The sequence below is a fragment of the Pinus tabuliformis genome, chromosome 6, assembly GCF_031772625.1.
Source record: "Pinus tabuliformis cultivar Carrire ecotype Pingquan chromosome 6, CPIR1, whole genome shotgun sequence".
Lineage (NCBI taxonomy): Eukaryota > Viridiplantae > Streptophyta > Pinopsida > Pinales > Pinaceae > Pinus > Pinus tabuliformis.
This window is the reverse complement of record NC_142292.1, coordinates 1655681140-1655705811: the sequence shown is the minus strand read 5'-3', so window position 1 is coordinate 1655705811 and position 24672 is coordinate 1655681140.

Below are 24672 nucleotides of genomic sequence, written 5' to 3'. Positions count from 1 at the left end.
TCAGAGTTTCCAAAACTCTCTGGTTCAAGTGTATGCTTATGAACACCTTCTTCCTAAAAATGATGTTTCAAGCAATTACATTCCCCATGAATACAATCTTTACACTTTTGAGGTAGAATACCTGAAATGAAACTCCTTCTTGGAACTGTTTCAATTGTCTTCATGGCAGCTTTGGAACTTTCTCCATAAGATTGTCCATAGCAAAGACCCAAATACTTAGGCCTTTCCTCAACCATTATTGGCTCAACAATACCCTATGCATGTTTGCCCAATCCTTTTCCTTCATAGCCCATCTTGGACATTAACTTGGAACCTACGCCTCTGGTATGTTTTCCAAAAGAACCAATATAATCATTCTTAGAGGAAATTGAAGACAAACTGGAATTATTTACCTCTTCTTCAAGCTAATACTTGAATAAGGCTTCTTTGGCAACAAGGAGCTGTGTCTCCAACTCATGCATCCTTTCTAGGTTCATATTTGCAATATGAAGTTGTCTTTCTATCTCCTGCAATTTGTCAGGAAGCAACTGATTCTCTTCCTTCATGGAATTCGACTACTCTCTAAGTATGATGCTCTTCCTTCCATCCTCATACATTTCTCTCACCATATCCATCATGATGAAAAAGTCTTGCTTCATGTCTTCATCAAAGAATCTTATGATGAAGGAAGAATTCGAGGACTCACTTGTAGAAGTTGTCATTATCAAAATGAACAAAAAGAACTTCAAACAAGATTAACAAAGAGCTTATTCAAGCAACCTTGTGCAACAAACCTATTCTGCTTCCAAGATTTCTTTGATGTCCTTTGGGATAAGAAGAATGCCTTTAGCCCTTCTTCCTTCTTTTCCTCTCCTGGACTTAGCTATCAATAGCTTTCACCTTTGCAAACTCAAACAATAGTCAGTTTACAAACAATCAAACAACTAAATTCATTCTACTGTTTGAACACCTTTCAAGTCAAACAAGCATATAGATTGCTCTGTCAATCAAGCATCCTACTTTGATCAATCCAGCATCCTAGTCTGGTGCCACTTGCATCATGATACAAACTGCTTCATGATACAACATGCTCTGGTATAACCAGTTCCGATATCACCTTCTTTGAAGGTGGGGTTAATCAAGCTGATGCTCTGATATAACCAGCTCTGATACCACCTGATCTAAAATGTGGCACTAAAGGCTTCTTATCTACTTAAAAGAACCTCTCCCACTCCAAAGCTTATATATTCCCAAGATCTATGCTTATGATTGACAATTTGCGGAATTAAAGGACTTGAAATATGTGTATGCTTTTGTTTGCCTTCAACTGTTAAGTGCTTATGTTCATTTTCCTAAACTGATATGAAATGCATACAACAGTAAATAAAGCAGCAAATAAGCAAACCACAGGAGACAACAATATAATATGGAGTTCACCCTGATATCTTGGGCTACGTCTCCTTGAGCACTAATCAACTTGATTAGGAACTTTGGGATTATGGCTTAAATTATTTTACAAGTTCCACACTCAAATCCATAGGTTTACAACTGTACCTATGGGCTTAGAATGCCATATTTATCCCTGGCTATTTGGCTCTTTGGCTCTCAGCTCTTGGCTTTGGCTCTCGGCTCTAGCTCTGGCTCTGGCTCTAGCTCTCGGCTCTGGCTCTAGCTCTCGGCTCTGGCTCTGGCTCTGACTCTTGGTTGTGGATCTAGCTCTGGCTCTCAGCTCTGGCTCTTGGCTCTGGCTCTCGGCTCTTAGCTCTCGGCTCTTGGCTTTGGCTCTCGGCTCTGGGTCTCGGCTCTTTGCTCTTGGCTCTAACTCTCAGCTCTGGCTCTCAGCTCTTGGATCTCAGCTCTTGGCTCTCTGGGAAATCACCCCTTTGCCATCGCCCCAACCTATGGTGGCTTCTCTGCTTTCACGAGCTTCTGATTTCGCTCGACCTCCAAGCGACCCTCTGCTTCTGAGTCACCCCGACTTCGTAGACTACCTCCTCTGGGCTTACACTCAGCATTCAAGCATCTCTAAGCCTCTTGGGCTTCTCTGCGCTTCTCCTGAGCATAACTCTGCCTCTCTGTGTTACCAGTGGTTCGCTCGACCTCCAAGCGAATCTCAGCAACCTTTTTCCAGCCTTGTCAATTGAGCTCCTTGTGCTTTTTGTAATACATTACTTATAGTTGCCTCCATCATTGAAGACCGACTGTTTCATTACAAGAATTCGTTTACAAATGGAAAGGAACTGACGGGCATGGCCATCCGATCTCTTTGCCTTCCTTTGGCTAAAATAGCCAAATAACAGAAATACGCGGGAAAATGCACACAAAACACATCATGGGCCTTAAGCCTAGACTTCAAATAATATGAAATCGTGTTTATAATCCTTATCGGGTTTGTTCCTTCATCACAAATCGCAATCGCACGTCGCATGGGTCTGGTGCTTCCCAGTCCTTTGCATTCCCCGATCTCCGATCGATCTGATCACCGATATCGCACATCGCATATCGCATCGGCCCAATGGACTGTGTCTCTACTCCTCCAATCGCCTGATCGCCCGATATCGCACATCACATATCGCATTGGCGTGGGTCTATGTCTCTGCTCCTCCGATCGCCCGATCGGCAGTTATCGCATATCGCTCATCGGAATATCACATTTGTAACGGCCCCGGGGTCCAACCACTGTTCCATGGTGTTTCGTGATGCGATATCACAGCGATCGCATATCGCAATCGCTCGGGGTTGCGGTCCTGCACACTCCGCCCTTTATATGATTGCGATGCGATATATATATATATATATATATATATATATATATATATATATATATAGATATACGACAAGCCCCTTTAACACACCGTCGATTGGTCTGCTGCCTTTATTAAGGTTTGTGTATAAAGCATCCATCTCCATGATCCTCCGCTTTCGACCCTTATGCTTGCCCAAATTGGATTTTACATGCATTTGTGCCATTTTAGCACATTTTAACTTTTTACCTCTATAAGAAGATTTTTCTTGGACTTAGAGGTTTATGCTAGATCCATTTTGTATCACTTGTCGTACTGCCACGTCTTGCTAACATCATTTTCCACTACATCTTCGTGGGGCAAATATCATGTTGCCATGTGTCCTACCAGATGAGAGAGAAGAGTCTCGATTAACTTTTGGTTTTGTAACACAATCCTTTGTTAAATTGGCTAATCATCCCTCATATTTTTAACAATATTAGCAACAATGGATATCATAACTTCTCAAAATACATATGTCAAGAAGTTCTGATATTCCCATAGGCTCTGACCTTCGATATTATGATATTCGATATACCGCCTATTCCGATATCCCGATATCCAATATGTTGGTCTCTGGGGTGCTGATATCAGGTCCTGATGGGTTCTAATTTCTGATATTTCATCATGTTTAAAACTTCATGTCCCCAGACTTCGGCAACCCATATCTTTCAATCCCAGAGTCCAGTTTTAGACTTATGCATACCATTGGAAATGTTATCTGGATAAGTGTCTATTCAGAATGACTCTATCCCACTAAGGTGTGACAGTTACCTTAGAAACAAACAGAGAAAACTACTTTTGTATTCTTCTTTATGAACTATAAACAAAGAGGAATAGGATGAACCAACCTGTGTCTTGCGCTAGTCCTTTGATCCAATCTCTCTCTTCTTTGACAGCTTCCAGCTACCTGCTTCCTTACTTGCCCAGCTTCACCAAGTTCCTGTAAGGTCACAGAAGAAGAAAACTACACAAAGACATGGATTTATATTCATAAATAGCTTAGGATCAGATTTAAGCTAAACATACAAATGTAACAAGCATCAATGATACACAAGCATGTAGGAGAAACTCAAATAGTTTTATTGATATAACAAGAAGATCTAGGAGGAGTTACAACCGATGATTCCTGATCCAGCATCAACCTCCTAGCAAAGAAGCCTCTCTTCACCTCCAACAAAGCATAAATCACCCAATACTCTGATATCTATCTCAAAACCAACAACAATTCTTTGCAATGTACAAAATTCCAGCCCCCTGGATCTCTGGGATGAGGGATCCATATATAGATGTATGCAAGGAGTATGAGTCAGCTTATGATTTGACTAGTGTCTTCTCTCTGTCAGTTCTTGCTTCCACTTGGAGATTGGGAGCCTCTTACTCATCCTTGGTCGAATTCAGTGAGGCAAGTGTCATTGGAGAAGATTCTGGAAGCTTCCATTGTCTCTCCACCTCGTGGAATGACTCTGACACTTGTCATTTCCCGCTCAACGCACCCTGGTAGTGCATTTAGGTGCGTTGCAATGCACCTAGCTAGTGGACTTGGGTGCTATGCAACACACTTGGCTAGTGGAGCAGCTGAAATGATCCTGATTTGACTGATTCTGAGTAGTTTTTGGTGGAGAACTTCTGGGAGAAGCTGTAATTTGTTGACCTTGTTCCTTTAGGAGTTAGAACTACAATTTTAGGGACTTAGGAGCCCTTGGTTTATGGACATTTCATGCTTAGAGCTGTAAGGCACAAAAATTTCTATAACAGTTGCCCCCTAAAGTATGAGGCCATTTATCGGGTGAAATGCTTTATTAGGAGGATCTGCAGTTCTTTCAATGCTGGGAGGAGACCTGTAATAAGATACAATACAATACATTATCTTCATACTGTTTTCATGATCTAGCTGAGGCGGGCATTCCCATGCTCAGCTTTATAAATTCATTTTCATGTACATAGGACATACAATCGTCTGATGGTAGACTGATGATTCTGATAGAGTCATCATCCTTTTGGTAGGATGATTATCTGTGCTGCAATGCTGTACATTTTGATGTCTTTATTTTCCTGAATATATATAGCAGCCCGGATGGATGAAACTAGATCCGTGGTCTTCAATCTCGTCCGATCTTCACTCGAAGTACAAGTCGATCCATGCGAGAAATGTCTTGAAGTCGAACATGGAAAGACATCGCTTGTTTACCAGTCAATGATGTAAACTGTTAACAAGCGCGAGAGGAGTCACCGATAATGATAATGACCCTCAAGGTACTGCAATACAATTCACGTGGTGTGAATAAAGGACTTGGCATCGAACACCATGCAAAATCTTTCGGTCGAAGGTCATTGATGTATACCTGTCGCCGGAAGTGAGAAACTTGCCATTGAGGCATGCAAGCTTCAAAGTACTGAATGGGGTGTTCCTAGATCAACTTCTTGGATAATGAGCTGATGTCGACAAGAAGCGATCCGTCAAAGGAGGGCCTTAATGAATCCCTCATCAATGACACGGAACGGAGCAAATGATTTTGATGGAGGTGAAAACGATCTGATGATATATGGCTCAGGATGGCGGTCATGAAAGAATGAAGTATAATGTATGGTAGTGGATGGGACACAGGTGACTTCTCTGGATGACTTCTCTTGAACATGTCAGCGACACTTATGTGATGGATTGGTAGCATTTACCCCAAATGTGGATGGTATGGCGTGACCATGGTGATGTGACCGGTGAATGAAACAACCCAACCCGACTCAGGCACGGAGTGGAAGTGTCATGTTCAAGAGCGACTTTGCTACCAATAAAGATTCTTTGAGTTTTCTTCCCAATTTTTCCCCAGTCATTGCTGACCAGTACCTCTTTATTTTTGTCAAGCTTGAGGAGGATAACATATGCTTGTTCTATAATTTTCCCTTCGGGCAAACCCATCGCTATGTTTTAACGAGCCTAGCGATAGTGAAACTCATTCTCGTCTAAAGACAAGTTTGTCGCTATTAATCTTTTTAACGAGTCTAACGACAAAGATAACTCGGTCCTTTTCATTTTTAGAGAGTCTGAAAAGGTACGTAAAGATAACTCCAAAATTCCTTTTTCGTCATCTAATCCCTTAAGTCCGAAAAAGTATAAAATAATACAGAAGGGATGAATTTTCGATTAGCTTTAACGAGCCGAACAAAACAAGCGCTCGATCTTTTTGTGCAATAATCCCTCAGGTCCAAAAAGATTAAAATCTAGAGGAGGGATAGCACTTCCGGTCGCTTTAACGAGCTGGAAGGACAAAAATCGACAATCTTTTCATATTTTACGAGTCAGTTGAAAAGAGCTTAAAGAAGACTCCTCTTTTGAGGAACGAGTGATAAAATGGGTAGCAGCTGATTCCAGGTAAGGTTTGGAATTTTCCAATCACGGCAGTGTCACAAGGATGGCTAGTGAAATCACTCTTCGCAGCTGTTCCTCAAAATGGGTAACAATCAAATGGAGGTGAATGATCGGCCAATGGAAAAGTGGAGGTGATGGTGCAAACACGACCAAGGCTTTAATGGCTGAAATGCTTCATTCACGGTGGTTATTTACCAGGGAATAGTTCATTTTTTAACGAGCTTAAACGCGGGTGAAAACATTTGCTCATGTCTTATGTTTATTTTTTAACGAGCTTGAACTATGTGCTAAAACTGCTCAAGGCGGGTTTATTTTTTGACGAGCTTGAACCCTGCGGTAACACTGCTCGTGATAAGTTTGCATGCCCCCAGCATAATAATGCAAATCAAGGTGCATGCCCCCCAAGCTTCATTGCATTCAACTCGGTGGTTGGAATGAAGGTTTACCTTTGAGATTTGGAAAGGGGATTTGTTTCATTTTTTAATGAGGTTGACACAGATAAGAACCATCCTCGGAATCAAAATCCATTAGATATAGAAGATTTCATATTCCACTGTGGCCATTTCCGCCAGATTACTCGGAGGCGGTAGGGGAAAAGTACCCATTAAGGCAGGGTATTTTAGGAGACCTACTCCGATATTTTGGAGCGAATGATTGCTTCCATGGATCATTGGAATGCTTCTCGTAACTTGTGAACTATTGGGGAGAAATGTTTGTTGGTCGACGATTGTAATTCCTCCTTGGAAGGGAAATGCAATCTTCCTGAAGTAGGTCGACACAACTGCAGCCATGGCATATATCCAAGGTCTTCCCAGTAGGATGTTGTAATCGAGGTTTCCGTCGATTACTTCAACATCAATTTCTATTGTTTTACCCCCCAGTTCAACCTGCAAGTTACTTAAAATCCCGTATGGAGTGTATGATCGTCCATCAAATGCTTTTAACATTGTTGATGATCGCGTCAAGGGTGGTGACCCTAAATTTTTCTAGCAACTCATCGACATAATACATGTGGATGCCCCCTCATCAATAATTGTTCGATGAACAGTTTTGTTGAGGGCTTTCACTTGAATAAGGAAAGCTAGTTGAGCTGGTAACTGAGGGTCGTACCCTTTGTGGTCGAAGGATACAAGATTGGAATCCTTTGGATCAATCCCACCAATGGCCGATAATAAAGCCTGCCTTTGGGATGGGCAATTTTGTAGTACTTCAAGAGTCGACATAGCGGATGGTGATTGGGCCAAATCTTCCACTATGTTATAATGCTGCGCCGCTCTAGTGCGGGGATTAAATGTCGACTTGTGTACTACTCCCTTCGGCGGTTTTATTGTCAATTCAGGGATGGTGGGTGGTACAACTTCTGTCGAAGTTGTTGTCGAACTACTCGGTTGATCTTTATCCTTGTTGTTCGACAGCTGCGGATTCCCATAATCTTTGTTCCTTGTCGAAATCAAAGCATCATTCTGTTGTTTTGAAATCGACAACATTAGCACTTGAGATGGGGAAGCATTTCCACTTTCAACCAGATTCGTTCCTGGGTTTGGAAATGGATCAGTTAACACTGCTGAGGTTTTCGAACTTTTAAAGAATTTCTTAAGCTCAGCTTTGTGTGGACATTCTTTCATCCAATGATCCTCATCGCATATATGACACCCTGCAGGGGGTTTCCTTTGCCCAGAAGGGTTTGTAGAAGTTTTTTCAGGAGATGACTCATCCTGCTTCTTCTTCTTCCCTTTGCCTTTCTTCTTGCTTCCTGGTTGTTTGGTTTCTTTTCCCTTATCTGTCGATATGGCATTTACTTCCGAAGTAAGAAGTTCGTCTTTTGCATTTTGACCTGAAATCTTACGGGCCTTATTGGATGTAGCCTTTGTCGATTTCGTGTCTATTGAGCCAATCACACCATCACCGGCATGAGAGTCATTGTTCGATTTAGGAGGAGGAGGAATTGAGAATTCCGGTCTAGGGGCGTCAGGTATTTTGTCGTAGAGCATGCCGGACTGAGTGTAAATCAAGTCCAAATATTGTGCACGAGCGATTACTTGCTCTTCCGTTACGACTCCTCCCTGTGCCACATCTTCCGTGATGGAAGGCAGTAATGACTTGATAAACCATTCAGCTAATAGCTGATCGGGAACGTACGTTTTCACCATCCTACGACGACGTCGCCACTCATGTATATGATCATATATGTGAGTGGCCGTTGTCTGTTTGAAGTTGGTAAGAAGTTCTGTTCCCGTTTCATACCTTATTGGTAATTGAAAATGGGTTAAAAAGGTTGTGGCTAAGGTACTGAAGTTGTCGAACGAAGCTCTAGGCAATTCAACGTACCATTTTGCCGCTGGACCCGTTAACGTCCTCTGAAAGAGGCGAAGTCTTATCGAATCATCATTTAGGGTGTTTGATGAACACCATAGATGGAAGGTCATCACGTGATTCGATGGATCTTCACCCAGATTTCCATTAAATTTAGGAATATCTGATGGAAGCTTATGCGGAATCGCTGGCCACCAAGGGGCGTAAGAAATTGGATCGTTTGTTAACCGGTTTAAATCAGGTAACTCTAAAGTTGCCATGAATGGTAACTGTTGATTCAGGTTAGGTGAAGCATACCCAGGATACGATGGAATCGCCTGAGTAGTTGGTCTTTGCATACCGGCATAATGCATTTGATGCTGGTATGTTTGGTAAGGTTGGTGGACTTGACCATTATAAAATGGTTGATTTTGACCGTTTTGAATGTACGGTTGTCCACTGTTCACAAAGATCTGCTACTCAGCACTTTGGTATAGTTGTTGGAATTGTGGTTGTTGGTATTGCACCAGCCACGGTTGTGAAGCCATGTGCTGTTGCCCGATACTAACCGTTTGACCAAGGTGAGGGGTAATTGTACCCGTCTGGACCTGTGTCACCCTACTAGTCGGCGATTGTGGTTGAGTCGCAGGGTCAAGGGGCTGTTGCATTACAACCTGAGAAACCTGAGGTTGACATACAAAAGGCAGCGCTTGAACTTGCGACACCGTCACAATAGCTGGCGTAGTCGGGATGTTCGACATAGGTACGCATTGTTGCATTGAATACACAACTCTTGGTTGTTGAGGTAGTATAGGTACCCAACCACTTGAGGTAATTCCAGTATAACCTGAATGCTGTTGTGAACTCCCGTATGGATATCCTCCCAGATGGGATAATGAAAGGGCATACTGCCCTCCATATGGTGGCAATCCAGTACTTAAAGGGTAGATTGGCCTTTGAAGACACATTGGATCAATTTGTTGAGTTTCAACATAAGAAATACCAGATGATAATCCGGATGAAGAAATAGGAACTAACCATGTCGTCGAAGCAGTCCCTGATTGGACTCCGGCTTGTTGTTGATAACTTGCCGGGACAGATGGTATACCGGTGAACATCGATGGAGTAGCAGCAGGAGACTCAGCTGCTGTTGTGTCATACGACACAGTCCTGGATGTCAATGGCTGTTCAGACATATCTAGTCTATCCAAAAGATTTCCTAGCGATTCTACAAGAACTTGCGATGAAGGGAGACTAACTTATAAGACCAACGAGGGAACAATGATGCTATTCCGATTAAAATAAATTTTAGACGCTTTGACACAACTTGTTTTTTCAGTTTTTAAGAGTTGAGAAAAAAGAAAAGATGACTCTAGTCTCCTTCGATTTTTAATGAGCCTGAAGTGACAAGTGCTTAGATGGACCTTTTTCGTTAAGGAGTCTGAAAAGGAATGAAAGGGACTGCTATGGATGTCTAGGTAGAGGGAGTACCAAACCAATCGCAAAACTGCAGAATAATTTTTACGGTACGGCAGTCAATCTTCCCGAATGCTGTGTTCAGTGCATTGCGATCAGTAGGGCGGCCGACACGGCTTCCTATGGATAAAAGGTTTTAAGCCTATAGGGGTCTCCCAATATATACTCGACGGTACATGGGAGCACAAGTCCGTACTGGCACTTATCGTCTCAAAGTGGAGGAATCACCCAACCATCAGTGAGGACAACAGTTACCAGGCTTTACGACGCCGGAATACGTCTCTAGCCTAGACCTCTAAATGTTGTGCGTTAAGTTCCAAAGCGTTGTTAAGTTCATTGAATTTATTTTAAGTTGATCTTTCTTATGAAGTTTGCCTTTTGGGATCACCACGAGATGTAGATGTAATTCCTAAAATGCAATCTAAAGATGATAAACAAACTTTTATCTCTTTTCAGCAATGAAAATCCTAGCTACTAAGGGAAAAGAAAGACACAATCTTTTCGCAAAGAGCAAAGAGCACACTGTAAATGCACTTTTCCTAAATCAAGCCAAACAGACTGCCAATATGCAAATGCACATGCATGTGTTTTGTTTTTTGCTTTCTTAATATTGATGCCTAAAAAGAAAGTTGTTGTACAAATCTGAATTTGCTTTCAAGTGACAAACACAAACAAGCTTCTTTTCGAAATCAAAAGGTAGAGATGATTACGACACTTTATGATTTTGAAATAAATACTCGTTTCGACACTAGAAAGTCACAAATTCAAACCAAAGGCAAAAGTAAAAGCATAATCGACTATCAACAGCAAATAAACTTTCCCCTATGACCAAAATCGACACTTGCGACAGATCTGAATCAAAGGACGACAGTATGACTATTCTACTTTTGCAATGGAAAACTGTAAATGACGTAACAAACACAAAAAAACATCTACAGTTTCTTTTATACAACTGAGGCGGAATTACAACAAGGAAAAGGGGTTTTTAAACAGACACATACACTGATCACAGGCTGCAAAAATCAGAGACAAAACTGAAAAAAAAAATGAAGCAAAGAACCTCAGCTGCACAAGGCTAGGCTGATCAGCGCACCTGTTACACAGAGAAACTGGATTGCAACGCAGGTTGCCCTCTCGGGAACTGCGCTGAAATGCAGGAACTCTTCACAGTACCTGCGCTGGGGCAGAAACCAGAGATTCTGGGTTTGATCCCCAGTGGAGTCGCCATTTTGTTATCGGGATAAGTGTCTATTCAGAACGACTCTATCCCACTAAGGTGTGACAGTTACCTTAGAAACAAACAGAGAAAACTACTTTTGTATTCTTCTTTATGAACTATAAACAAAGAGGAATATGATGAACCAACCTGTGTCTTGCGCTAGTCCTTTGATCCAATCTCTCTCTTCTTTGACAGCTTCCAGCTACCTGCTTCCTTACTTGCCCAGCTTCACCAAGTTCCTGTAAGGTCACAGAATAAGAAAACTACACAAAGACATGGATTTATATTCATAAATAGCTTAGGATCAGATTTAAGCTAAACATACAAATGTAACAAGCATCAATGATACACAAGCATGTAGGAGGAACTCAAATAGTTTTATTGATATAACAAGAAGATCCAGGAGGAGTTACAACCGATGATTCCTGATCCAGCATCAACCTCCCAGCAAAGAAGCCCCTCTTCACCTCCAACAAAGCATAAATCACCCAATACTCTGATATCTATCTCAAAACAAACAACAATTCTTTGCAATGTACAAAATTCCAGCCCCCTGGATCTCTGGGATGAGGGATCCATATATAGATGTATGCAAGGAGTATGAGTCAGCTTATGATTTGACTAGTGTCTTCTCTCTATCAGTTCTTGCTTCCACTTGGAGACTGAGAGCCTCTTACTCATCCTTGGTCAAATTCAGTGAGGCAAGTGTCATTGGAGAAGATTCTGGAAGCTTCCATTGTCTCTCCACCTCGTGGAATGACTCTGCCACTTGTCATTTCCCGCTCAATGCACCTTGGTAGTGCATTTAGGTGCGTTGTAACGCACCTAGCTAGTGGACTTGGGTGCTATGCAACGCACTTGGCTAGTGGAGCAGCTGAAATGATCCTGATTTGACTGATTCTGAGCAGTTTCTGGTGGAGAACTTCTGGGAGAAGCTGTAATTTGTTGACCTTGTTCCTTTAAGAGTTAGAACAACACTTTTAGGGACTTAGGAGCCCTTGGTTTATGGACATTTCATGCTTAGAGCTGTAAGGCACAAAAATGTCTATAACAGGAAAGCTCTTCCATAACATTTTACAATGGAGAAGGTTCAATGTGGGTATTAAGCCAATATTATACCTATGAGATGGCTGCAAACTCTCTGCCACACTTTGCTCCTTGACTCTTCTTCGTGTGCTTGGAATGTTGAACTCCCAACCACCATAGTCACCATTTTATGGCTTCTTCAGTAAGCCTGATACTATGATGATTTTCTACAAAGCATTCCAACAACCATAGGATTCCTTCGAAACAACACAGTAGTCACGGGAATCCTCTGAAACAACACAATAGTCATCATTTTATGGATTTTCTAGTAAGCCTCCTACTTTGATGATTCTCTACATAAAGCCTACAACTACCATTGGAGTCCTCCTGAGCCATGCATATGCTGCGACATACATTCATGCCAGTCTGGTTGACATCAATGCCAATACTAACACAACCACCACCAATTTTCCAACACTATATTATTTACCTATATCTTCTAGCTAAGAGCATCTGCAACCCTGTTCTCCTTTACTTTGATGTATCTAATCTCAAAATCAAACTCACTAATCTCGACCAACTATCTAGCTTTCCTGGCATTAAAATTTGGCTGGTCAAACAGGTATCTCAATCCATTGTGATCATTCATCAATACAAACCTCCCGCCAAGGAGGTGTTGTGCTATACAAAAACCCCCCCATTTCTAAACTTTTACTTAAAAAATTTAGTTGGAAATGGGTCCCTTTTTAACAAACTTAGCAAGATTAATGTTTCAATAAAATTTCTTGCGTAGCATTAACCATATAACACGTGAAAAACCTTATCAAAAGACCTAATTCAATAGAACTCCTATCTAAAAAACTTTTGATAAAATATGAATTTATTTTTGAAAAAGCATCATAAGAAACTCTCCTATGCAATAAAGAGACTGAAGATTGTGTATCGCAAAGATTAAAGGGATTCACATAAAAAGTCCTCATCAAAACCTCCAATCCGATAAATTTAATCGCAATCGGCAGTCAAAGGTATCATATGACAAAGAGCCAAAGCCCTAGCCGATTCCCCAATTGCGATTCATAAATAAGGCACGCATTTCAATGATAAATCGTTAAGAGATTTGGTTTACATGCATAAATCTTTTAAAATAATAAATTAAACCAGTTCCCTTAAAAGAACACCTCTGCCTTATTATAATGTTACTTTATCGCAATCAGAGTTTTCGGGGCTTTCACACTAAACTTTACCAGATGAATTCCCCGATTGTGATTATATAATGAAAAGGCCTTTATTTCAAATAAACTTTGTGAATATGAATTTAAAAGCAATAAACCTAAACTATTCGCTAAACATACCCTGCCTTATTATATCCTCCTTTATCACAGTCGGAGCTTTTAGTCTGAAATGCTGAAGTCCTACCCAATGAATCTTCTGATTGCGATTTGCGATTTATCGCTAATCACTGATCGGGGAAAACCAAAGACATGCTTCAAAAGAACCATTAAGCATATGGCCGATGCGACGGGTAATTATGAAATTTATTGGCGGCTATGGCGGTTATTAATTTCACAGTTAAGGGTGAATCCTTCGAGGATTTCACCCATGATAATTCTTAATTACATCCGGTTTATCATATGTGAATTACCTTAACTCTTTTCATTTCCGTATTAGCTTTCAGCACCAATATCTCTCTGTTACGTTTTCAATTGTCTATGCAGAATTGCTCTGAGCTCATGAATCCAGAGAATATGGGAAAGAAATCAAAGAAAGCCAAGGCCCCTACCGCAGTTAAAGAACCAGAGCTCAATAAGAAGGGATTAATATCAGATACGACATGCCTCGGGCTAGGAAACACAAGCTGGGAGAGTATCTATAATTTAATAGAAGTAGAAGAGCCTGAAGAAATGGAGGAGGAAGCTACAGCTGATTCCAAAAACAAATCAAAAGGGACTCTGAAAGAGTTGGCCTGTTCATACCTACATAGGATAGCAGCGCGAGCAAAAGTTTTGCCATATACTGATGTGGTTAGATGGGTTGTTGAAAAAATTCCAACCACAGACTGAACATTTTCCACGGCCAATGGAAAAATATTCAGGTCATTCAAGCCAGAGTATCTCAGGCAAATGTACCATCTACCTTAGCTGGAAAAGCGCTACAACAAGGCATTTATGGAAACATTCACAAAAGAAAATTACATCGAGTCGGACCCGATCAGACACTGGAGGCATTTCTCGAATAAACATAAGCATGAGTCATCGGGTATGTATTTTGTTGATTCATTAGCCTCTCCTTATTGCTATGCTGGCGCTATGATGTGTAGACTATGGGGAATCCACAATTCTGCGAAGTTCTCCATAGACATGGTCCCATTAATGGAAGCTGTAATTCATGTTTATATTATGGATTGGGAAAATATTCTCTCTAATAGAATAGCCACCGAGATACTAGAATATAGAAGAAAGAGGTTTGCAACTACCCGATTCATTCCTCCTTTTTACTACAACGCCTATATCTTTGACATCATTTGTTTTAATTTTGAATTCCCCATTCTCGGATGGAAATGGACTTCTCAGGATCCCAATCCTATCCATATCTATCACAAAGAGCTGTGGAAGGCCCATTATAGGAATCATTTGTATAGAATTTGTAGTGGTTTTGTTCTACCTGTATATTATTCTATATTCAATAAGCCTCCCCCTAGGATATCTGAGGAAGTGGAAATTGACCTAACAACAGTAGAAATTTGGTTTGGAGAAGAGAAATTCACTTATGTAAGGGTTTTTGGTAGCCTCACTGATCCCCATGTTCTTCCTCTATATGTCCCTGATAAATTATTGGCCCGGGAATTAGCATACCAGATAATAGTTGTGGGAATGTCAAAAACCCCTAGGGATTCCAAGAAACACATGTGGCCTACATTTCCCCTTTGGTGTGGGATTTTTACCTTGCATGATTATAAAAATGTAGAGAAAGAGGCTGAGCAAATTCAGATGTTAAATTTCACAACTATTCCAAGGAGGTAGTATGACCCTAAAAAGATTGCCTATAATGTTACTTCTCAGGCTAAGCTCACAAGATTTGATGGGAAGGAATGAATTGCGAAGGCAGTGTGACTTCGAACCCATTGGCAGCTCATCCTGAGAAATGGTTGCCAAAATTTAACCCAGATGCAGGCATACAGGCAGATGAACACATAAACAAATTTATGTTGTCAGTCAGTTTAAAGGGAGTTACTGAAGAAGACGTGGTTGTTAGGATTTTCCCATATACTCTGCAAGGAGCAGCCGGGTCTTGGTACTTTTCGTTACCATCAAGATCCATTACTAGTTGGAATATTTTTCAAGAGCAGTTCTTGACTAAATTTGGTGATGACAAGTCCACAACAACGTTAATTAATGTTCTCTCAAATCTTAAAACGGAATTAAAAGGGCCTATAAAAGAGTTCAATTCACGATTTAACAAACTCTTAAATAAGATTCCTACTGCATCAAAACCTAGTGAAGAGGTTCTAAGTGAATGGTACATATCAGCCTTACCTTCAAACATAGCAATCTTTGTTGATAGACCTGCAAAGCCTACTTTAGCAGAGAATATGAAAGAGGCAATCGTTGTGGAAAAATGTATCTTCGCCTTAGAAAAGAAAGCTACTCTTGAAGAATGAAAACCCACAAAATTTACCTTCAAAGATGATTCAAAGAAGAAAATGGCTAAAGATCCATATGATATGGAAGGTCTCCAAAAATTTCTAAAAACTATGTCAAATGAAATGGTAGAAATCAAGAAACAAGTAGCCAATACCTCCACTTAGAAGCCATTTAGAAACTTTAAGAAACCATAATCAAAACCACCTAATGCTATATCTAATGCAGAATTAGATCCCGAGAACGATGAAGAAGAAGATACAGTCTTATCATTTGATGAAACTGATGAAGAAGAAGTTGTAGAATGTCATGGTATGTGGGACTTCATTTTTCCCAATTCAGATACTGAAAATGAACATGAAGCTTTTCCAGTAAGTACCAGAAGTAAAGGAACTCCTGAACTTATTCAACCAACTCAAAAGAAGAAAAATATGGGTCCTACTACTAAAGAAAGAGTTCCCACAAAGAAGTCTATAGCAGTGCCTACTCAAAATCAACCATCATCTTCCAATCCAACTTCATCATCTAAGACATTAGTAGTGGCAGACTCTATGGATTACAACATCATTAAAGACATGAAGAAAACTAGAGCAAATATCTCTATATTTGAGCTTAGTAAGCTCAAACATCAACAAAAATTGCTGCTCAAAGAATTAAATGCAGTACCTTCTTCTCCTCTTCCAAATGCTGTACTGTCCAAAGCAGCTAATGAAACAGGTAAGCCACCATCTGATAGAGTAGAAGCTATTATTTCTATTCTAATCGGAGATAGATCAAATTACCATACTCCTCCTTTTCTCTTGACCTACGAGATTTATAATAGAAATATGCATAATTGCTTGATAGACTCAGGGGCTTCATCAAATATAATGCCAGCTTCAGTTTGTTCTAAACTGAATATAGAACCCCAAAAGTCTATAGTGCATATTGTCCAGTTGGATAGAACTAAGGTCCAAGTATTGGAGGAAATCAATTCAGTAACCATTAGGTTATCAGCTGATCCAAGAGTAGTTCAGAGAATTGATATATTAATTGCTGATATTCCTGAATTTTATGGTTTGATTCTAAGCAGAGATTGGTCTGAGAAAATTCATGGTTACATTTCTACTGATTGGTCTCACATGTGGCTTCCCTATAAAGGGAAGCCAAATCAGATGAAGATTGATTGGAGAAGCATATGACTCATACTGTAACAGAATTGAGCAAGAAAACCAACCTATAGCATTCAACAATAACATCCTTGGTAACTACTCATTTGAATCATTCTTTGGTAATTTTAGTGCTCAATCATCGTCGTTCTCAGTTAATAATTTCACATTTCAAATAGAAAATTTTTGTCAAACAGATACATCAAGGTGTGTTAAAATTACTGAGGAAATTGTAAATAAAACTATAGATAAACCTGTATTTTGGTCTTTATATTTTGATGGGTCAAAATCTAATCACGGTGTAGAAGCAGGATGTATTTTAGTTAGTCCTGAAGGAGAAAAGACTATGCTATCTTGCAGATTAGAATTTGAGTGTACAATTAATACTGCTGAACATGAAGCCTTGATTCAAGGATTTTACAAAGCAATAGGCCTTAAGGTGCAATATTTGAAAGTGTTTGGTGACTCTGAAATTGTTATAAAACAAGTCAAGAATACTATACATTGCCTTTCTAGTCACCTTAAACATTATCAATCATTGGTACAAGACCTTGTATCTCACTTTCTAGCATTTAATATTTCTCCCATTCCTAGATCTCAAAATGCGGCAGCAGATTTACTAGCCAATGTTGCTTCTAAGCTACTTCCATCTGAGGATTACAGTCCTGATAGATTTTCAGTAGAATTAATTTTCAAACCTTCAGTTCCCGATAATGTCACTAATTGGCGATTATTCAATCATGACGACGACATTTTAAATTTCTTAACTTCTGATAAGTCCTATGATGACCAAATTATTGATGAAAGTGAGCATGATCTTCAAATGAAGCAAAAACTTGAGAAAAATTCAATACCTAAACCATTGGTCAAACTTGAAGACCTTTATGACATCAAAGATATGTTTAAACAGGTTACTAATTCAAAACTTCAAAGTTCTAGTTTAAGATTTGAATTAATAAATCTTGGCATAGAAGCCAAACCACAAAATATCAATATGGGATTAGGACTTACTTCAGAAGAAACATTTGCATTTATCAGATTATTGAATAGATATAAAAATGTCTTCGCATGGAATTATGATGACTTGAAAACATATGATACTTCTATCACATAACAGACAATACCAATGATATCTGAAGAGAAACCAGTACAACAGAAATTAAGGAAAAATATCTGAACTTAGAAAGTCAGATAAAAGCAGAGTTAAACAAACTCTTGAAGGCTAAGATAATTTTTCCTGTTAGACATTCAAAGTGGGTTTCTAACTTAGTGCATGTTAGGAAGAAGAATGGAGACATTAGAATTCGTATTGATTTCAGAAATCTTAATAAGGCTAGTTAAAAAGATAACTTCCCACTACCAACAATGGAGCAAACTCTTCATTCAGTAACTAGTTTTGAATTAATGTCTTTCTTAGATGGTTTTTCTGGGTATAATCAAATATTGGTACACCCCAATGATAGACTCAAGACTACTTTTAGGACTAAGTGGGGAACATATGCCTACCAAAAAATGCCTTTCGGATTGATTAATGCTGGGGCTACATTCCAGAGAGCAATAGTTATAGCATTCAAAGGTTTAATTAATAAGTCAGTTGTTGTCTATTTAGATGACATTATTGTCTTCTCTAAGAAAAGAGAAAAACATTTACATGATTTAAAACAAATCCTTAAATGCTGTAAAAGGTATGGGATTTCATTGAATCCTAAGAAGTCATTTTTTGCTCTTGACCAAGGTAAACTCTTGGGGTTCATTGTTTCAAAAGATGGTATTTATATCGATCCAGATAAAATCAAAGAGATTTCTAATATTCCACTTCCACATAACAAAAAATCGATGCAATCGTTTTTGGGTCAAATAAATTTTGTAAAAAGATTTGTTCCAGATTTTTCACAGATTGTTTTACCATTACAAACCATGATCAAGGAAAACTCAGTGTTCAAATGGAGGCATAAAGAAAGGGAAGCTTTTGATTCAATCAAACAAGCAATTGTAAATGCTTCTGCATTAAACACTCCCAACTTTTCCAATCATTTCATTTTATACACTTTGGCATCTGATACTTCATATGTAGCTGTGTTAACACAAATCAATGATCAAAATATGGAAGCACCCATATCGTTTTTTAGTTCGAATCTTCAAGGCGCTGAGCTTAATTACTCTGATGTGGAAAAGCAAGATTTTGCTATGTTCAAATCCATTAAACACTTTAGATCCTTTCTCTTAAAGACTCATACAAAAGTAATAGTCCCTTTTTCAGTGGTAAGACAATTACTAGTCTAAAGGGAATTGGGAGAAAAGAGGGAAAACTGGGTCACAACATTACAAGAATATGATTTGGACATTAAACCAGCAAAGATTGTTAAAGGCCAAGGTTTTTGCAGGTTGCTAGCAGGAGCTTCTAATATTCAGGAACATGTAGGTAACAACAATATTTAAGAAATTAATGAGATAAGTACCATCAATCCTGAATCCCAATATGCAGATTTGATATTTTATTTGAAAAATGGATATGCTCCTTCTAATATTTCATATAAAAAAAAAAACGTGCCATAAGACTCAAAGCCAAAAACTTCGAAATTATTGATGATGTGTTATTTAGAAGGAATTATGATTCGGTTTTGTTAAGATGCCTTGAAAAAACTGAGGCACAAAAGGTCTTGCAGGAATTACATGATGGTCCAGTAGGTGGACATTTTGGAGCTGATACAACAACTCATAAAATTATACATGCTGGGTATTATTGGCCCACCTTATTTAAATATACCCATGAATATGTAGGGAAATGCAAAACGTGTCAAACTACCAGTGGAAGACAAAGAAAGCCAGCTTTTCCTTTGCAACCAGTCAAAATTGAGCAGCCCTTTGAACAATGGGGATTTGATATCATTGGAGAAATTACTCCTCATTCTTCCAAACAACATAAGTACATCCTTACAACCACTGATTTCTTTACTACATGTGTAGAAGCAATTCCTTTGAAGACAACCAACTTTGAAGCAATCATCGAATTCATAGACCAGTTCATCATTACCAGGTTTGGTGTACCAAATGCCCTTATTTTCGATAATGCATCTTATTTCTTTGGTAATTACATACTTGAATTTGTTATCAAGAGAGAGTTCAAACTTAAGTATTTTGCAAATTACTACCCTCAGGGTAATGGTTTAATAGAATCCACCAATAAAAATCTCATCAAAATCATTAAGAGAACTGTTGATCAGAATCAAAAGAATTGGCACAAGTCTTTAGTATTTGCACTATGGGCAGATCACATAACATAGAAGGCCTCGATAGGAACTTCTCCATTCAATTTAGTGTATGGAAAGGAAGTTGTCATACCAGCCAACTTAGCACTCCCATCACTAGCCTTAGTGTAGTTTATTGAAGAAAATCCCTCATCTTCTATTCAATTAAGACATAATCAAATCCTTAAATTAGAAGAAGAAAGGGAAAAAGCCAGAATTACACATGCAAAGCATCAACAGGTTGTTAAGTCCTCTTTTGATACAACTTCCACCGGCTCAAAATTTTTACAGATTGGTGATCCTGTTTTGAAATGGGACAAAGCCCATGAAGATAAAGGTAAATACACTAAATTTCAGAAAATGTGGCTAGGACTGTTTCAAATCATCGAGAAGATAGGCCCATCAACATTTATATTGCAAGATCTATCAAGAAAGAGAGATTATCTTCCTGTTAACGGGATTATCCTAAAGAAATTCTTTACTTAAGAAGGTAACCCCTTCTTATTTGTAAATATTCAACTTTGTGTGAATTTGTGTGGACTTGCAGTTTTGTTTGCTTGCTATAAAATAAGGTTGGAAATAGCCTTTTATTGGCCTTTACTAATTTGAAAAGTTGCTTAAGGAAAATAGTATTAATATTTGCTTTTGATAGATAAAAACCTGAAAAGGAAAAGAAAAAGGTACGAGGGAACTTGATAATAGTTAAACTCTAAAAAAACTTTAAATTTTTGTAAAATCTTTTCAAATATAAAAAATACTGTAAATCATTCCAAGTTGTTAGAGCCTAAATTAGGTTATCTATAAAAAAACAAAGGTCTATCCAAACTTAGCATCTTCAACTCTTACATTGTCATCCATATTCTCTTAAGGAGTAAATCATTCACCCCATCCACAAAGATTGTGATTTTTCAGAGTGCAATTCTAAAATATGTTTGATATAAAAGATAAGGGGTCTCATTACGAGCCAGCTTACCATGATCATAGGAAACTAATTAAACTGACATTACCAATACTGCATATCAAAACAGGGTAATGGCTTATAATTATAAGACAAGGGTCTCATCACGAGCCAGCTTGTTAAGTTCAATTATGACCAGTGAATAGGATTGTCAATAGCTGGCCACCAAACCAGGACAATGGATTTTTATCTTTTAAAAATAAAAATAAAGAAAATATGTGAAAACATGTCTTTTTGGATTTACTCTTTAAAATTATACTTTGAAATGGATGGGACAATGAATGATTGAATGGTTAAAAGGTAACCTTGTCGAGACTATAAACGTTTGCTGGCAGTGGAGGCTCTACCTATGACAACGGAGTCATTTTATATGCTAAGTTGGAGAAATCTTCTTGTTTTATCTTTGTCAACCAATCAAGGCTTAAACAAACCTAGAATGTTTTATTTTTCAAGATGAGAAAGAAATTGCAGAAACATTTTCTATTATTCAGAGTTCCTGATTATCAAGTTGTCCTTAGATTTTCTCTATACTTAACAGTTTTCAAATAAAGAAAGTTAGAATATTGCATTATTTTCTCAGAGATAGCTGTTTCTCCCAGTGAATCGCCAATTGTTGTGATGTACAACAACCCCCCCATTTCTAAATTTTTACTTAAAAACTTTAATTCGAAATGGGTCCCTTTTTAACAAACTTAGCAAGATTATGTTTCAATAAAATTGTTTGCATAGCATTAACCATATAACACGTGAAAAACCTTATCAAAAGACCTAATTCAATAGAACTCCTATCTAATTTTTTTTTGATAAAATATGAATTTCTTTTTGAAAACGCATCATAAGAAACTCTCCAATGCGATAAAGCGATCGAAGATCGCATATCGCAAAGATTAAAGGGTTTCACATAAAAAATCCTCATCAAAACCTCCAATCCGATAAACGTAATCGCAATCGGCAGTCAAAGGTATCATATGGCAAAGAGCCAAAGCCCTAGCCGATTCCTCAATTGCGATTCATAAATAAGGTGCGCATTTCAACGATAAATCGTTAAGAGATTTGGTTTACATGCATAAATCTTTTAAAATAATAAATTAAGCCAGTTCCCTTAAAAGAACACCTCTGCCTTATTATAATGTTATTTTATCGCAATTGGAGTTTTCGGGGCTTTCACACTAAACTTTACCAGATGAATTCCCCGATTGCGATTATATAATGAAAAGGCCTGTATTTCAAATAAACTTTACGAATATGAATTTAAAAGCAATAAACCTAAACTATTCGCTAAACATGCCCCGCCTTATTATATCCTCCTTTATTGCAGTCGGAGCTTTTAGTTTGAAATGCTGAAGTCCTACCCAGTGAATCTTTCGATTGTGATTTGTGATTTATAGTTGATCGTTGATCAGGGAAAACCAAAGACATGCTTGAAAAGAATCATTAAGCATATGGCTGATGCGACGGGTAATTATGACATTTATTGGCAGCTATGACGGTTATTAATTTCACAGTTAAGGGTGAATCCTTCAAGGATTTCACCCGTGGTAATTCTTAATTACATCCGGTTTATCATATGTGAATTACCTTAACTCTTTTCATTTCCATATTAGCTTTCAGTGCCAATATATCTCTGTTACATTTTCATTTGTCTGTGCAGAATTGCTCTGAGCTCATGAATCCACAGAAGATGGGAAAGAAATCAAAGAAAGCCAAGGTCCCTTCCGCAGTTAAAGTACCAGAGCTCAATAAGAAGGGATTAATATCAGATACGACGTGCCTCGGGCTAGGAAACAGAAGCTGGGAGAGTATCTATAATTTAATAGAAGTAGAAGAGCTTGAAGAAATGGAGGATGAAGCTACAGCTAATTCCAAAAACAAATCAGAAGGGTCTTTGAAAGAGTTGGTTTGTTCATACCTACACAGGATAGTAGCGCGAGAAAAAGTTTTGCCATATACTGATATGGTTAGATTGGTTGTTGAAAACATTCCAACCACAAACCAAACATTTTCCACGGCAAATGGAAAAATATTCAGGTCATTCAAGCCAGAGGATCTCAGGCAAATGTATCACCTACCTCAGCTGGAAAAGCGCTACAACAAGGAATTTATGGAAGCATTCGCAAAAGAAAATGACATCGAGTCGGACCTGATCAGACATTAGAGGCATTTCCCGAATAAACATAAGCACGAGTCATTGGGTATGTATTCTATTGATTCATTAGCCTCTCCTTATTGCTATGCTGGCGCTATGATGTGTAGACTGTGGGGAATCCACAATTCTACGAAGTTCTCCATAGACATGGTCCCATTAATGGAAGCTACAATTCATGGTTATGTTATGGATTAGGCAAATATTCTCTCTGATAGAATAGCCACCGAGAGACTGGAATATAGAAGAAAGAGGTTTGCAACTACCCAGGTCATTCCTCCTTTTTACTAAAACGCCTATATTCTTGACATCATTTGTTTTAATTCTGAATTCCTCGTTCTCAGATGGAAATGGAGTTCTCAAGATCCTAATCCTATCCATATCTATCACAAAGATCTATGGAAGGCCCATTATAGGAATCATTTGTATAGAATTTGTAATGGTTTTGTTCTACCTGTATATTATTCTATATTCAATAAGCCTCCCCCTAGGATATTTGGGGATGCAGCAATTGACCTAACAATAGTAGGAAGTTGGTTTGGAGAAGAGAAATTCACTTATGTAAGGTTTTTTGGTAGCCTCATTGATCCCCATGTTCTTCCTCTATATGTTCCTGATAAATTATTGGCCCGGGAATTAGCATACCAGATAACAGTTGCGGGAATGTCAAAAACCCTTAGGGATTCCAAGAAACACATGTGGCCTACATTTCCCCTTCAGTGTGGCATTTTTACCTTGCATGATTATAAACATGTAGAGAAAGAGGCCGAGAAAATTCAGATGTTAAATCTCGCAACTATTCCAAGGAGGCAGTATGACCCTAAAAAGATTGCCTATAATGTTACTTCTCAGGCTAAGCTCACCAGATTTGATCATGAAGAAGATATCTTTGATGACTTGTTTTCTTCAGTGGAACTATTTTTCTAGGTTAAAGGATTGGCTGCGACTAAATTGGGAACACAAGGATTAGAAAAATTCAATAGGCTTAGGGCCCAGAGATTGGAAACCCTACCTTTGGATTTGTTAGCTACAACCTCAACAGTTCAACCACAAGGCCAGAGTGAACAAGAAATTTGTAAGAATACTCTTGAAGTGAAAACAGTTCTTGAAAATGAGAAGACACCAGAACATGAGTAGAGGCAAGAACTAGGTAGTGGACCCCTTGATTCAGACATCTATGTTGACCCTAAACTAATCAAGGAATGGCAACAATTTGATTCGATGATTTGTAATCCTGAGAATATCCTAGGATTCGCTACACCAGAGGTGTCTATGGCACAAAAAACAACAATCAACACAGTTCTGATTGAAGGAACAAGCGGCCCACCCAAGATTCACAAGGACATAGAAATAATTCCTGAGCATCCCTCTGATGAGATTGTTTTGCATGTGGAA